Here is a 13,592-nt window from a genome sequence, read left to right as displayed (position 1 = left end):
TAATTAAATATATGCTTACTGTATGATAGCTAGCAAATTAATTAGCTAATTAACGTTAGCCTGCCAAGCTGGAACTTCTGAAGAAGGAAACATTTTTATTTCTACAATTTCCAAAAGAATCAAACAGAAACATATTTACTTTTTACGAGATGTGTTTGTGCTGTCATGTGCATTAGTAGCACAATTTCTAACTTATTTGCATTCGTTTTTACTTACACTTGTATGTTGACTTCTCCATTGTTTTGATTTTTAAGTTTTCGCTGATTGTTCTTAGCGGATGTTGTTCTTTCTTAACAGCTATTTCCATGTTAGAATGTTATGGGATGCATTTTCTCCATTGTTTTTGATGGTAGACCAATCTGGTAGGCCGGCATGATCAAGTAGCCACAGTAGCCTACTTGATCACTGTCTGAAACTGTAACTTAAAGCTGGAAGTTGCACAGAATTTCCATGTTCAAGTTTACACTCTGCAGACCTGACATTTGCTCAGTGCCAGTAAAAATGAGAGGGAACATTGATGACTAGTATACTGTCCAGAAGGACAAACATCTCTGCAGCACTCTACCAATCAGGCCTTTATGGTAGAGTGGCCAGATGTAAGACACTTCTCAGCCAAAAGACACATAAAGACTCTCAGACCATGAGAAACAAGATTCTCTGGTTTGATGAAACCAAGAATGATCTCAAGCGTCCCGTCTGGAAGTATTCTGGCACCATCCCTACGGTGAAGCATGGTGGTGGTAGCATCATGATGTGGGGATGTTTTTGAGCAGCAGGGACAGGGAGTCTAATCAGGATCAAGGTAAAGATGAACGGAGCAAAGTACAGAGAGATCCTTGATGAAAACAATGACTCTAAGATCACAGCCAAGACAATGCAGGGGTGACTTCGGGACAAGTCTCTGAATGTCCTTGAGTGCCCCAGCCAGAGCCCAGACTTGAACCCGATCGAACATCTCTGGAGAGACCTGAAAATAGCTCTGCAGCATGATCTGCCGAGTAGAATGGGTGAAACTCCCCAAATCCCGGTTGTTCCAAGCTTGAAGCGTCATACCCAAGAAGACTCAAGGCTAAGGCTGTAATCGCTGCCAAGGTGCTTTACTGAGTAAAGGGTCTGAATACTTATGTAAATATTATTTTTTTGTTAATATATTTGTAATAAATTTGCTAAAATTTATAAACCTGTTTGTGTTTTGTCATTATGGGGTATTGTGTGATGATGGGAAAACAGTTTTTTTTAATCAATTTTAGAATAAGGCTGTAATGTAACAAAATGTGGAAAAATCAAGGGGTCTGAATAGTTTCCGAATGCACTGTGTGTGCAATACATGATCCAGGGGGAACCTCAGAGGAAATTCCTGGCATGAGCTCCCCAAGGACAGCATGTTCAAACCAAATCAGTATCGACAAACCCAGCAGTAAAGCTAGCTAGCAGTCCAATTCATCTCAAAACTCTAAAGTCTTAATTTAGCCCAAACAACTACCTCTTTACCTACTGTATTTATTTATTTATTTTGCTCCTTTGCACCCCATTATTTCTGTCTCTACTTTGCGCTTTCTTCCACTGCAAACCAACCATTCCAGTGTTTTTAGTTTTTATTTTACTTGCTGTGTTGTATTTACTTCGCCACCATGGCCTTTTTATATTTTTATTTATTTATACATATATTTGTTTGCCTTCACCTCCCTTATCTCACCTCACTTGCTCACATTGTATATAGACTTATTTTTTTTTCACTGTATCATTGACTATATGTTTGTTTTATTCCATGTGTAACTATGTGTTGTTGTATGTGTCGAACTGCTTTGCTTTATCTTGGCCAGGTCGCAATTGTAAATGAGAACGTGTTCTCAATTTGCCTACCTGGTTAAATAAAGGTTAAATAAATAAATAAATAAAATAAAGTAAGCACTACATGATCGAGGGATACTACACTGTGTAGTATAGACTACTCGATTATACTAAAACATTCTAAAGTAAGCACTACATGATCGATCGTTACTTCAGCATTAAGGCCCGAGGTGATGTGGTATATGGCCAATATACCACGGTTATAAGGGCTGTTCTTAGACACCACACAGTGCGGAGTGCCTGGATACAGCCCTTAGCCGTGGGATATTTGCCATATATCACAATCCCCTGAGGTGCCGTATTGCTATTATAAACTGGTTACCAACGTAATTAGAACAGTAAAAATAAATATTTTGTCAAAGCCGTGGTATACAGTTTGATTTACCACGTTTCAGCCAATCAGCATTCAGGGCTCGAACCACCCAGTTTATAGTATAGTTTATATCATGGCATTGTTAAATACTTGTTTTTGATTGGCTTGAAGGGCATTCTAGAGTATGTGTTATTTTCCTATTGTCACGCCCTGACCTTAGAGAGCCTTTTTATTTCTCTATTTGGTTAGGTCAGGGTGTGATTTGGGGTGGGCATTCTAGTTCGTATATTTCTTTGTTGGCCGGGTATGGTTCACAATCAGAGGCAGCTGTCTATCGTTGTCCCTGATTGGGGATCATACTTAGGCAGCCCTTTTCCCACTGTAACGGGCTTCCTCCTTCTCTTCATCCGAAGAGGAGTAACAAGGATTAGACCAACGTGCAGCGGGTTGTGAATACATAATGATTTATTATAAAGACTAAGACAAACACGAAAAACACTTGATACTTTTACAAAACAACAAACGAAGTAGACAGACCTGGTGCGACGAACTTACATGTAACACGAAGAACGCAATAACAGGAAAACTGACTACATAAAACGAATGAACAAACAAAACCGAAAACAGTCCTGTGTGGCGTAACATACAGACACTGACACAGGAGACAATCACCCACAAACAAACAGTGAGAACAACCTACCTTAATATGACTCTCAATCAGAGGAAACGTCAAACACCTGCCTCTAATTGAGAGCCATACCAGGCAACCCAAAACCAACATAGAAACAGAAAACATAGACTGCCCACCCAAAACTCACGCCCTGACCATCAAACACATACAAAACAACAGAAAACAGGTCAGGAACGTGACAGAACCCCCCCCTCAAGGTGCGAACTCCGGGCGCACCCCTAAAACTCAAGGGGAGGGTCTGGGTGGGCATCTGTCCGCGGTGGCGGCTCCGGCGGTGGACGAGGACACCACTCCACCACTGTCTTTGTCCCCCTCCTTAGCGTCCTTTGAGTGGCAACCCTCGCCCCCGACCATGGTCCAGGAACCTTCACTAAGGCCCCCCCTACATAGAGGAGACAGCTCAGGACAGAGAGGTAGCTCAGGACAGAGAGGTAGCTCAGGACATAGAGGTAGCTCAGGACAGAGAGGTAGCTCCGGACAGAGAGGTAGCTCCGGACAGAGAGGTAGCTCCGGACAGAGGGACAACTCTGTCCTATTGGCAGCTCCGGACTGGAGGGCAGCTCATGACTGTAGGGCAGCTCATGACTGGAGGGCAGCTCATGACTGTAGGGCAGCTCATGACTGTAGGGCAGCTCATGACTGTAGGGCAGCTCATGACTGTAGGGCAGCTCATGACTGTAGGGCAGCTCATGACCGTAGGGCAGCTCATGACTGTAAGGCAGCTCATGCAGCTCCTGACTGGCTGGCGGCTCTGGCAGCTCCTGACTGGCTGGCGGCTCTGGCAGCTCCTGACTGGCTGGCGGCTCTGGCAGCTCCTGACTGGCTGGCGGCTCTGGCAGCTCCTGACTGGCTGGCGGCTCTGGCAGCTCCTGACTGGCGGCTCTGGCAGCTCCTGACTGGCTGGCGGCTCTGGCAGCTCCTGACTGACGGACGGCTCTAGCGGCTCCTGACTGACGGACGGCTCTAATGGCTCGGGACAGACGGGCGGCTCTAATGGCTCGGGACAGACGGGCGGCTCTAATGGCTCGTGGCAGACGGATGGCTCAGAAGGCGCTGGGCAGACGGATGGCTCAGAAGGCGCTGGGCAGACGGATGGCTCAGAAGGCGCTGGGCAGACAGATGGCTCAGACGGCGCTGGGCAGACAGATGGCTCAGACGGCGCTGGGCAGACAGATGGCTCAGACGGCGCTGGGCAGACAGATGGCTCAGACGGCGCTGGGCAGACAGATGGCTCAGACGGCGCTGGGCAGACAGATGGCTCAGACGGCGCTGGGCAGACAGATGGCTCAGACGGCGCTGGGCAGACAGATGGCTCAGACGGCGCTGGGCAGACAGATGGCTCAGACGGAGCTGGGCAGACAGGCAGTGCAGAAGGCGTTGGGCAGACGGCCGACTCTGCCCTGCTGAGGCGCACAGTAGGCCTGGTGCGTGGTGCCGGAACTGGAGGTACCGGGATGACGGCACGCACTTCAAGGCTAGTGCGGGGAGCAGGGACAGGGCACACTGACCTCTCGAAGCGCACTATAGGCCTGGTGCGTGGTACCGGAACTGGAGGTACCGGGCTGAGGGCACGCACCTCAGGGCGAGTGCGGGGAGAAGGAACAGTGCGTACAGGGCTCTGGAGACGCACAGGTGGCTTAGTGCGTGGTGCCGGAACTGGAGGCACTGGGCTGGAGACACGCACCATAGGGAGAGTGCGTGAAGGAGGAACAGGGCTCTGGAAACGCACCGGATGCCTGGTCCGTGGTGTAGGCACTGGTGGTACTGGGCTGGGGCGGGGAGGTAGCGCCGGAAATACCGGACCGTGTAGGCGTACTGGCTCCCTTGAGCACTGAACCTGCCCAACCTTACCTGGTTGTATGCTCCCCGTCGCCTGACCAGTGCGGGGAGGTGGAATAACCCGCACCGGGCTATGTAGGCGAACCGGGGACACCATGCGTAAGGCTGGTGCCATGTAAGCCGGCCCAAGGAGACGTACTGGTGGCCAGATATGTAGAGCCGGCTTCATGGCACTTGGCTCAATGCTCAATCTAGCCCTACCAGTGCGGGGAGGTGGAATAACCCGCACCGGGCTATGCACACGTACAGGAGACACCGTGCGCTCTACTGCGTAACACGGTGTCTGCCCGTACTCCCGCTCTCCACGGTTAGCCTGGGAAGTGGGCTCAGGTCTCCTACCTGCCCTAGACCCACAACCTCTTAGCCCCCCCCAATACATTTTTGGGTTGTACTTGCGGGCTTTTCGGGCTTCCGTGCTAGAAGCGTCCCCTCGTAACGCCGGTTCCTCTCTCGAGCTGCCTCCAGCTGTTCCCATGGGCGGCGATTCACTTCCACTTTAGCCCATGGTCCTTTTCCTTCCATGATTTCCTCCCAAGACCATAAATCCTGCTTCGTGCGCTGTCCATTAACCCGCTGCTTGATCTGGGTTTGGTGGGTGATTCTGTAACGGGCTTCCTCCTTCTCTTCATCCGAAGAGGAGTAACAAGGATTAGACCAACGTGCAGCGGGTTGTGAATACATAATGATTTATTATAAAGACTAATACAAACACGAAAAACACTTGATACTTTTACAAAACAACAAACGAAGTAGACAGACCTGGTGCGACGAACTTACATGTAACACGAAGAACGCAATAACAGGAAAACTGACTACATAAAACGAATGAACAAACAAAACCGAAAACAGTCCCGTGTGGCGTAACATACAGACACTGACACAGGAGACAATCACCCACAAACAAACAGTGAGAACAACCTACCTTAATATGACTCTCAATCAGAGGAAACGTCAAACACCTGCCTCTAATTGAGAGCCATACCAGGCAACCCAAAACCAACATAGAAACAGAAAACATAGACTGCCCACCCAAAACTCACGCCCTGACCATCAAACACATACAAAACAACAGAAAACAGGTCAGGAACGTGACACCCACCTTCAGTTCTGGGATCTTGTTTTCTGTTTAGTGTCTGTAGCCTGACAGAACTGTGCGCTTTAGTTTTTTTCGCTTTTGTTATTTTGTTTGAGTGTTTTTTGAATAAACGAATCATGAACACTTTCCACGCTGCGCTTTGGTCTACGCTTCCTACCACCAACGAGAGCCATTACACCTATAATGCTCGGTATATTTGCACGGTAGAATTCAATGGCTGTAGTTCATTCTATAGTAAACTGTAGTATTTTTTTGTAGGAACCACTAGAAAACATTGCTAAGGTTCAAAGAAAATTCTAAGAATGTCGTTTAAAAACATACATTCCGTTCTCAGCGTCAACAAAACTCTCTCTATCCACTATCTTGTTAAGTGTGTTCAGGTATGTTGGCTGTGTCCACTGGCCAAACTTGATCTTAATGAGTGCTTGTTTCCTTTGAAATGGGTTTTGTTTGAATAGACCAAAATGAACAGCTTTGTATGAGTTCAAAACATGGCATGCTAGCTCCATCCTGGTGGCGCAGTGGACGAATTCCATGGATAGAGAACAGAAGATCATAGGTTAGAATTGGATCGACTCTGTGCCACAAAATAAAATGTTTGCATGATTAATGCCTATTGAAATGAATGTCCTTGTGTCCTATCTGTGCTTGAAGTTCAAAACAGTTAACCTAAGCTAGCAGTGTTATTAAGTCTTATTGAAACATGTTCTCAGAACGTTATTTAATTACCTTCAAATAACCTTTTAATTTAATGTTCTAAGAACGTTAATAAAACCTTCCAGGAAACCTCCCTCCAACCTAAAAATGTACATTCTGAGAACAGGCAAAAATATTCACTTCCATTCTCAGAATGTTTAAAAAAACTTTCCGTTTACCAGTCAGGTAAAGTATGGCTTCGTTACCAGAACCAATTGGAAACCAAAAACGTATGTTCCCATAACTTCCAAGGAACCAAATGTGATAGCTGGGCTATTACATGTAGCATAGGAGAGGGAAATGACAACCCTACTCCTATCTATACTGTAATGGATATTTACGATAATTGCAGGTTTTCATACTGTTTTCCTTCAAGTAGCTGAGTTGTACCAAGGTTTAATTTACAGTGTCTATGTGGTTTTATGCTACGTTAACTCAACTTAGCTAAAGAGGATTGTCTACCATCTGTGATATGACACTGCTAAGAAATTGAACATTTGTAGTGGGCCAAGCCCTGAGGTACTCCCTGGGTTGGGCGTTATCCAGATCTTATACCGGGCTTCTGCCATCCCGGGGTTTACAGTATTACTGGCATAGCACACAAGTAGTGCTAAAAACATGAAGAAAAAAACCATTTAGCAGCCATTACCAGAATTCTAAAAAGAATTGCACAAGTACTAGCCATATCTGCTCAGAGCAGAGAGGAGAATGGAGAGATGGCAGTGGCAGCATTACAGATAACTCATCCAGAGCTATTTGACTTTTCAAAAATGGCAGAAAGCTAACACTATGGTGCCCTGTCATCTAATTAATTCAGCCACTTACTTTGCAAACTAGCAAGTTAAACCAATAACACAGGTGGAGAGTATAGCACATGTTAGACAGTTAAAAGATATGGAAACACCAAATCCCGCTTTCTCCCGTTGTGCTCTTTACAAACAAACACAAGACTGGCTCAATCAGCTCTGGAACTATGGTAAGCTTCATGATGAAAATTAATGTCAGGTGAAATGAACACGGCCTGCTCTATCTCCTAACGTATTGCACAAGTTGACTGCAAGCATTTACTTAAAAAGTAGCTAGAAATATTCAAATATATTAAAGAAATAGTTTCAACAATATTGAAAACCCTCCAGTGGGTATTTCCAAATACCCCGGTATATAGTATATAAGGTAAACCTCCAGTTGTCTAGAAAGGAATTAATCCTAAACTCTTTTTAGCCGTCTTAAGAAAACTCGACCAAAGTGCAAATGAGGAATAGCTCCACTTGAACTTGACTAAGCTCATTGTGCGATATCAGGCCATTTCCTAAAGGAATGTAATGCGAGGGATATCAAGGGGCTAACAAGGTGTTGTTTTATCAGGCTTGGACCACAAGTTAAATTGCTTTGGGCTTTATTGGTGTAGTTGAGACTCATGTCTTGATAAGTCATAGGCTGAGAAGATCAAGCCTTGGCTCACTGGAGAAAGAAACAATTATGTTAGAGTGCCTGAGACCTGATGATAGCTAGCTCTCCAAGAACTGGATATTCATTCTAAAGAGGGGAAGGTATCGCAGATAGTATTGTGGTCGTTTCAGTCACTCATCATTACAGTGAGTGAAAAGTGGTCCATAAGCACTGTCTCCTTCAGGCATTTTTCCTCATCGACCCACTGTCTGCTTCTATTATAAATGAGTCAATAGTTGAGGTATGATCAGTGCTCAATACCACTAGATGAACCACCTGCAGGAGTGCAGCCACAGCACTACAGAATGTCATTAATTTCAATACTGGAAAATATAAAATCATGCACAAATATTCCAAGGTGTCACATTCAAAATCTGATCACACACACACACACACACACACACACACACACACACACACACACACACACACACACACACACACACACACACACACACACACACACACACACACACACACACACACACACACACACACACACACACACACACACACACAAATATTATGGGCTTCCGCTTCAATTCTTTAGTTTTATCCAGGGACAAATCCTGGAGGGAAACGGTTGGCTTCTTAGCTCGATCATTTGTGAAAGGGAGCTAACTGGATGCATACAGAGGTTGTGGCTCTTTTTCACATTCCACTGGGTTCCTTTTACAGACAGCAGTCAGGCCTAGTGGGGAATGAGAAATGTGACAGTAACCAGAAGGTAGCTAGAGCAATCCCAGGTGATCCCAGCAATTCCAGCCGTTGAGCCCTTCAGCAAAACTCTTCAACCGAAATTGCCTCCAAAACTATCCATCTGTATAAAATGTATAAAGTTGAGCCTTGCTTTGGCAAAATGTCCACGAGTTTCAACCTTTCTTTGATGCCCCAAAGCCAGGATTTTCAAAGCTTTTAAGGAATGTGCTAACTCTCCATAGAGTGTCTCTGCAAGACATAAGTAGAGGGGCAGGTACTGTTGCCCACTGAAAACATTGCTATCTCGGGTAACATCACCAATAAGTACTTTCGCCAATCAGTACAATTTCATGCCTACATGTTACTCTCATACATGTGTTATTACACAGTAACACCATTGTATTAACTTGCTGTTACATACTGTAGTAACAGCTCACTTTCCCACATTGTGGGTTTCATTGAATTCCAGTCCAGTCTAGATGTACTCAATGTGCTGTATGAAGAAAGAAACACCAATTATCCATTTGTTCAATGCACCACAGTGTACTCTTCAATGCACTATGAATTAGTGACCTCAATCTCCTCGTCCATACATCAAATAGCTCCAGTGGAAAAGAGAGCGCCAGGACCTCACCTAGAAAGAAAAACTCTGAACTCTTCATACTTGATCTTCATAGCTTTCCATCCACTTGTTCTCTATTGTCTTCTTTGGTTGTGTTTACCACCACTGTCATTGCCTCAAAAACAAATCGTTGTGCATACTGCATAGCTGCTCAAACTCTGAAATTGCTGTCATAGCAACAGTTACAGGTGAGTAGGTAAGTCGGGAAAACAAGTCAAGAGACGGAAAGGGGGACATACCTTTCACGGCCCACTGCAAGTGCAGTAGGTGCTTGTTTGCACTGTTAAAGGGACGCAGCCTATACGCGAGTACAACAATCAGATTGTCACAGTGGACCATAATGCACATAATTAGGAGGTGGACGAGACTGGCACAGCTTTTAGACCTCAGCTCACAGTGATGCCCAACAATCAGTAACTCAGAGTGCTAAGGTCTTTTCTTCCTACTAGCATTGCTAGCTCCTATTAGCTTTACCTCTGTTCCTTCACTTCACCTGTTCATCTCCACTTGAATGGTGCACTCATTGAATTGCACAGTGAGGTCCTACTGTACTGTACCATAGCATGACCTTGGCTGCATCATGGTGACGAAGTGAGGCTGTGCGCATCTGACCTTCCCGAAAAGTGAGAGAAACTCAAGGCCTTGGAGGTTGCAATGTACTCCACAGCGGGCACAAAACACCATCTATTCTCTAGAACAGATACATGGACTCTTTCGAAGAAATAAAGCCGTATATGTTGTGATGGGGATGCTTTCTTGAGGGTTGTGTTTAAGTTCACACATACGATTGCATGTGTGTGTTTATAGCTCTTGCCGAGTCACTCTGTTAAGGTGCACAGTAGAAAACAGGCCAAAAAGGGAAAGGACCTACCTGAAATTTTTTAACTCTTGTTTTTTGTTGCAAAACAATTTCATTTGCAAAATGTTTTGCTTAGATTTGCTATGCTGTGCATTAGTGAATTCACCTCTCTGCACTCGCAAGGGTGTATAACTCATTTAACATGAACATCACACCAGGTTCGACTCAGGTACTGTGAGCAGCCGCCCCTTCAAATACCCTTAAGTCAACTTTATTGTTCTGTTTTCTTCAGAGTGATGTGATTACAAGGCCCGAGGGGAGGCCATGTTGTGAAAAACAATGAACATCGACGCTATGACCGGCTGCTTTGCATCACAAATCCATTCCAAAGCAGGTTAGAGCTGGAAGGCCAAATCCAATCAGACAACTGTTGAACCGAAAAGTGTAATGAGTTATTTGCCACGGCAACAGTGTCCAACAATGCTGTAAACCATAGGTACAATCTAATTGGAGATCAAGTTGATAGCTTAGATCAGGGCTATTCAAAACCCTTCTGGTTTTCATTCTCTCCTTCTAATCAGTGAATGATTCAGACCTGGGACACCAGGTGAGTGCAATGAACTACCAGGTAGAAACAGACGTGTTTCGGCCCTCCAGGACCAGAATTGAACAGCCCTGGCCTATAATGTATAGATTCTATATGGAACCAGTGTATGTACAGTATGTATGTGTTATATTGATTTTAGGGAGAGTATAAAGTATGATTGTTTGAGATGAAGTTGGATTTCACACAATCAAATACAAATGTGCCAACCTGCTGCACTAGCAATGCATTGTGTAGCTGAGGATGACTAACTTACGAGGGAGGATACATTACTCACAACTCTCTGCCTACACTAACATTCCCCTTTGCCAGTTTTGAATCGTGACTATAAATTCCAAACCACCTGCTATGCTGCTATTCCTCAGCTCGTCCACGAACAATGGACCTGCTACCGAGAGCGTTGACGCGCATCCTATCATAGAGCTCCTGCGGCTTAAATGGCTTGTCGTTGTGAAAGGGGAGGATGAGGTGGGTGTGGGTATAATACATTTCATTGTCATCTGCTGTTGGGAAGCCGTGGTGCACACAAGATGAAGCGTGAGGTCAATCACTGGCATCGCTGGCACAGCTTTGCTTTCAAAGCCACAACCGCCGCCATCTGTAGGCACGCGTCATATCTTTGTAGTCTGAGCCCCCTAGTCACCCTCACAGGTCAGCTTGATCGTCCTTTTTAATCGTCCTGTGGCGTATTTGAATGCATCTCACATGTGAATTTCAGGGTTTTTTCGCACACCTGCTGAGAGCTCAGTTCTGAAATGTCGACCCCTTGCCAGTCCACAAAAAAGTGCAAAGTAAAATTACTGTCCGAGCTTCCCCTTCCCCCCTCTCCCTTAAAATAAATTGATGGCTAAGCGGGTTGGAGCCAGATCGGCCCAGATTCAAGAAATCCATTATTTTAGATTTGTCCCATTTTCATTTCCGAACAACAAACAGGAGTGACATGCTGGCTGGGAAAGGCTCTAAACTAATTTACTGACCATGTACCCGACTATAGCGCTCTAAGATATTAAAAACCCAGCTGTCTCCACTGCAATCATAGCACTGGTACTGACAGTCAATGAGATGTTATGACTGCTTTTAACTTCTGTGATGAACTATTTAGGCTTAAAATAAAAGTGTGCTTCCTTTAAAAATACGCATTGATGTTCCTCTTAAAACTATGAACACCTTACTTTGTAGAATAATATTTTTGTCACCGTAAAAGTCTTGGATATCTTGAGCGTTCATTTATGTGGAAACACAATCACATTCAATACTTCGGAAGCTTCAAAATAACTGACTGCACTTCTGTGAAGCTCCTTTTGCCTGTAATGTATTTTTCACACATTTGTATAGTGACAAACAGCAGCCTCGATGCAATGTTGCGTCTGAAAGCAACATTGCAGACCATAGCCTACAGCATTCTGTGGATTGAGGTTTGAGTTAACGTCCAGATAGAGTCCGTGTGAATGGTTTGAAGACTGTAAATAGTGCCAGGGGAGACATGCACCCATTATTTTAGAGGGGACACGAAGTACATGAGGATGGAGGGGGGGGGGGGTTCAATTCTCCATAAGTCAGTGAATTCTGTATTTTTCAAACACCTGAAAGAGCCTTTTCTTGCAATCTAGAGCCATACTCATTATGCCTAATTCTACATTAAAAAGATGTATATACAGTGGGGAGAACAAGTATTTGATACACTGCCGATTTTGAAGGTTTTCCTACTTACAAAGCATGTAGAGGTCTGTAATTTTTATCATAGGTACACTTCAACTGTGAGAGACGGAATCTAAAACAAAAATCCAGAAAATCACATTGTATGATTTTTAAGTAATTAATTTGCATTTTATTGCGTGACATAAGTATTTGATCACCTACCAACCAGTAAGAATTCCGGCTCTCACAGACCTGTTAGTTTTTCTTTTAGAAGCCCTCCTGTTCTCCACTCATTACCTGTATTAACTGCACCTGTTTGAACTTGTTACCTGTATAAAAGACACCTGTACACACACTCAATCAAACAGACTCCAATCTCTCCACAATGGCCAAGACCAGAGAGCTGTGTAAGGACATCAGGGATAAAATTGTAGACCTGCACAAGGCTGGGATGGGCTACAGGACAATAGGCAAGCAGCTTGGTGAGAAGGCAACAACTGTTGGCGCAATTATTAGAAAATGGAAGATGTTCAAGATGACGGTCAATCACCCTCGGTCTGGGGCTCCATGCAAGATCTCACCTCGTGGGGCATCAATGATCATAAGGAAGGTGAGGGATCAGCCCAGAACTACACGGCAGGACCTGGTCAATGACATGAAGAGAGCTGGGACCACAGTCTCAAAGAAAACCATTAGTAACACACTACGCTGTCATGGATTGAAATCCTGCAGCGCACGCAAGGTCCCCCTGCTCAAGCCAGCGCATGTCCAGGCCCGTCTGAAGTTTGCCAATGACCATCTGGATGATCCAGAGGAGGAATGGGAGAAGGTCATGTGGTCTGATGAGACAAAAATAGAGCTTTTTGGTCTAAACTCCACTCGCCGTGTTTGGAGGAAGAAGAAGGTTGAGTACAACCCCAAGAACACCCTCCCAACCGTGAAGCATGGAGGTGGAAACATAATTCTTTGGGGATGCTTTTCTGCAAAGGGGACAGGACGACTGCACCGTATTGAGGGGAGGATGGATGGGGCCATGTATCGCGAGATCTTGGCCAAAAACCTCCTTCCCTCAGTAAGAGCATTGAAGATGGGTCGTGGCTGGATCTTCCAGCATGATAACGACCCGAAACACACAGCCAGGGAAACTAAGGAGTGGCTCCGTAAGAAGCATCTCAAGGTCCTGGAGTGGCCTAGCCAGTCTCCAGACCTGAACCCAATAGAAAATCTTTGGATTGAGCTGAACGTCCGTATTGCCCAGCGACAGCCCCGAAACCTGAAGGATCTGGAGAAGGTAT

The sequence above is a fragment of the Salvelinus alpinus genome, chromosome 31 (genome assembly GCF_045679555.1).
Source record: "Salvelinus alpinus chromosome 31, SLU_Salpinus.1, whole genome shotgun sequence".
Taxonomy (NCBI): domain Eukaryota; kingdom Metazoa; phylum Chordata; class Actinopteri; order Salmoniformes; family Salmonidae; genus Salvelinus; species Salvelinus alpinus.
This window is presented reverse-complemented; position numbering follows the sequence as displayed.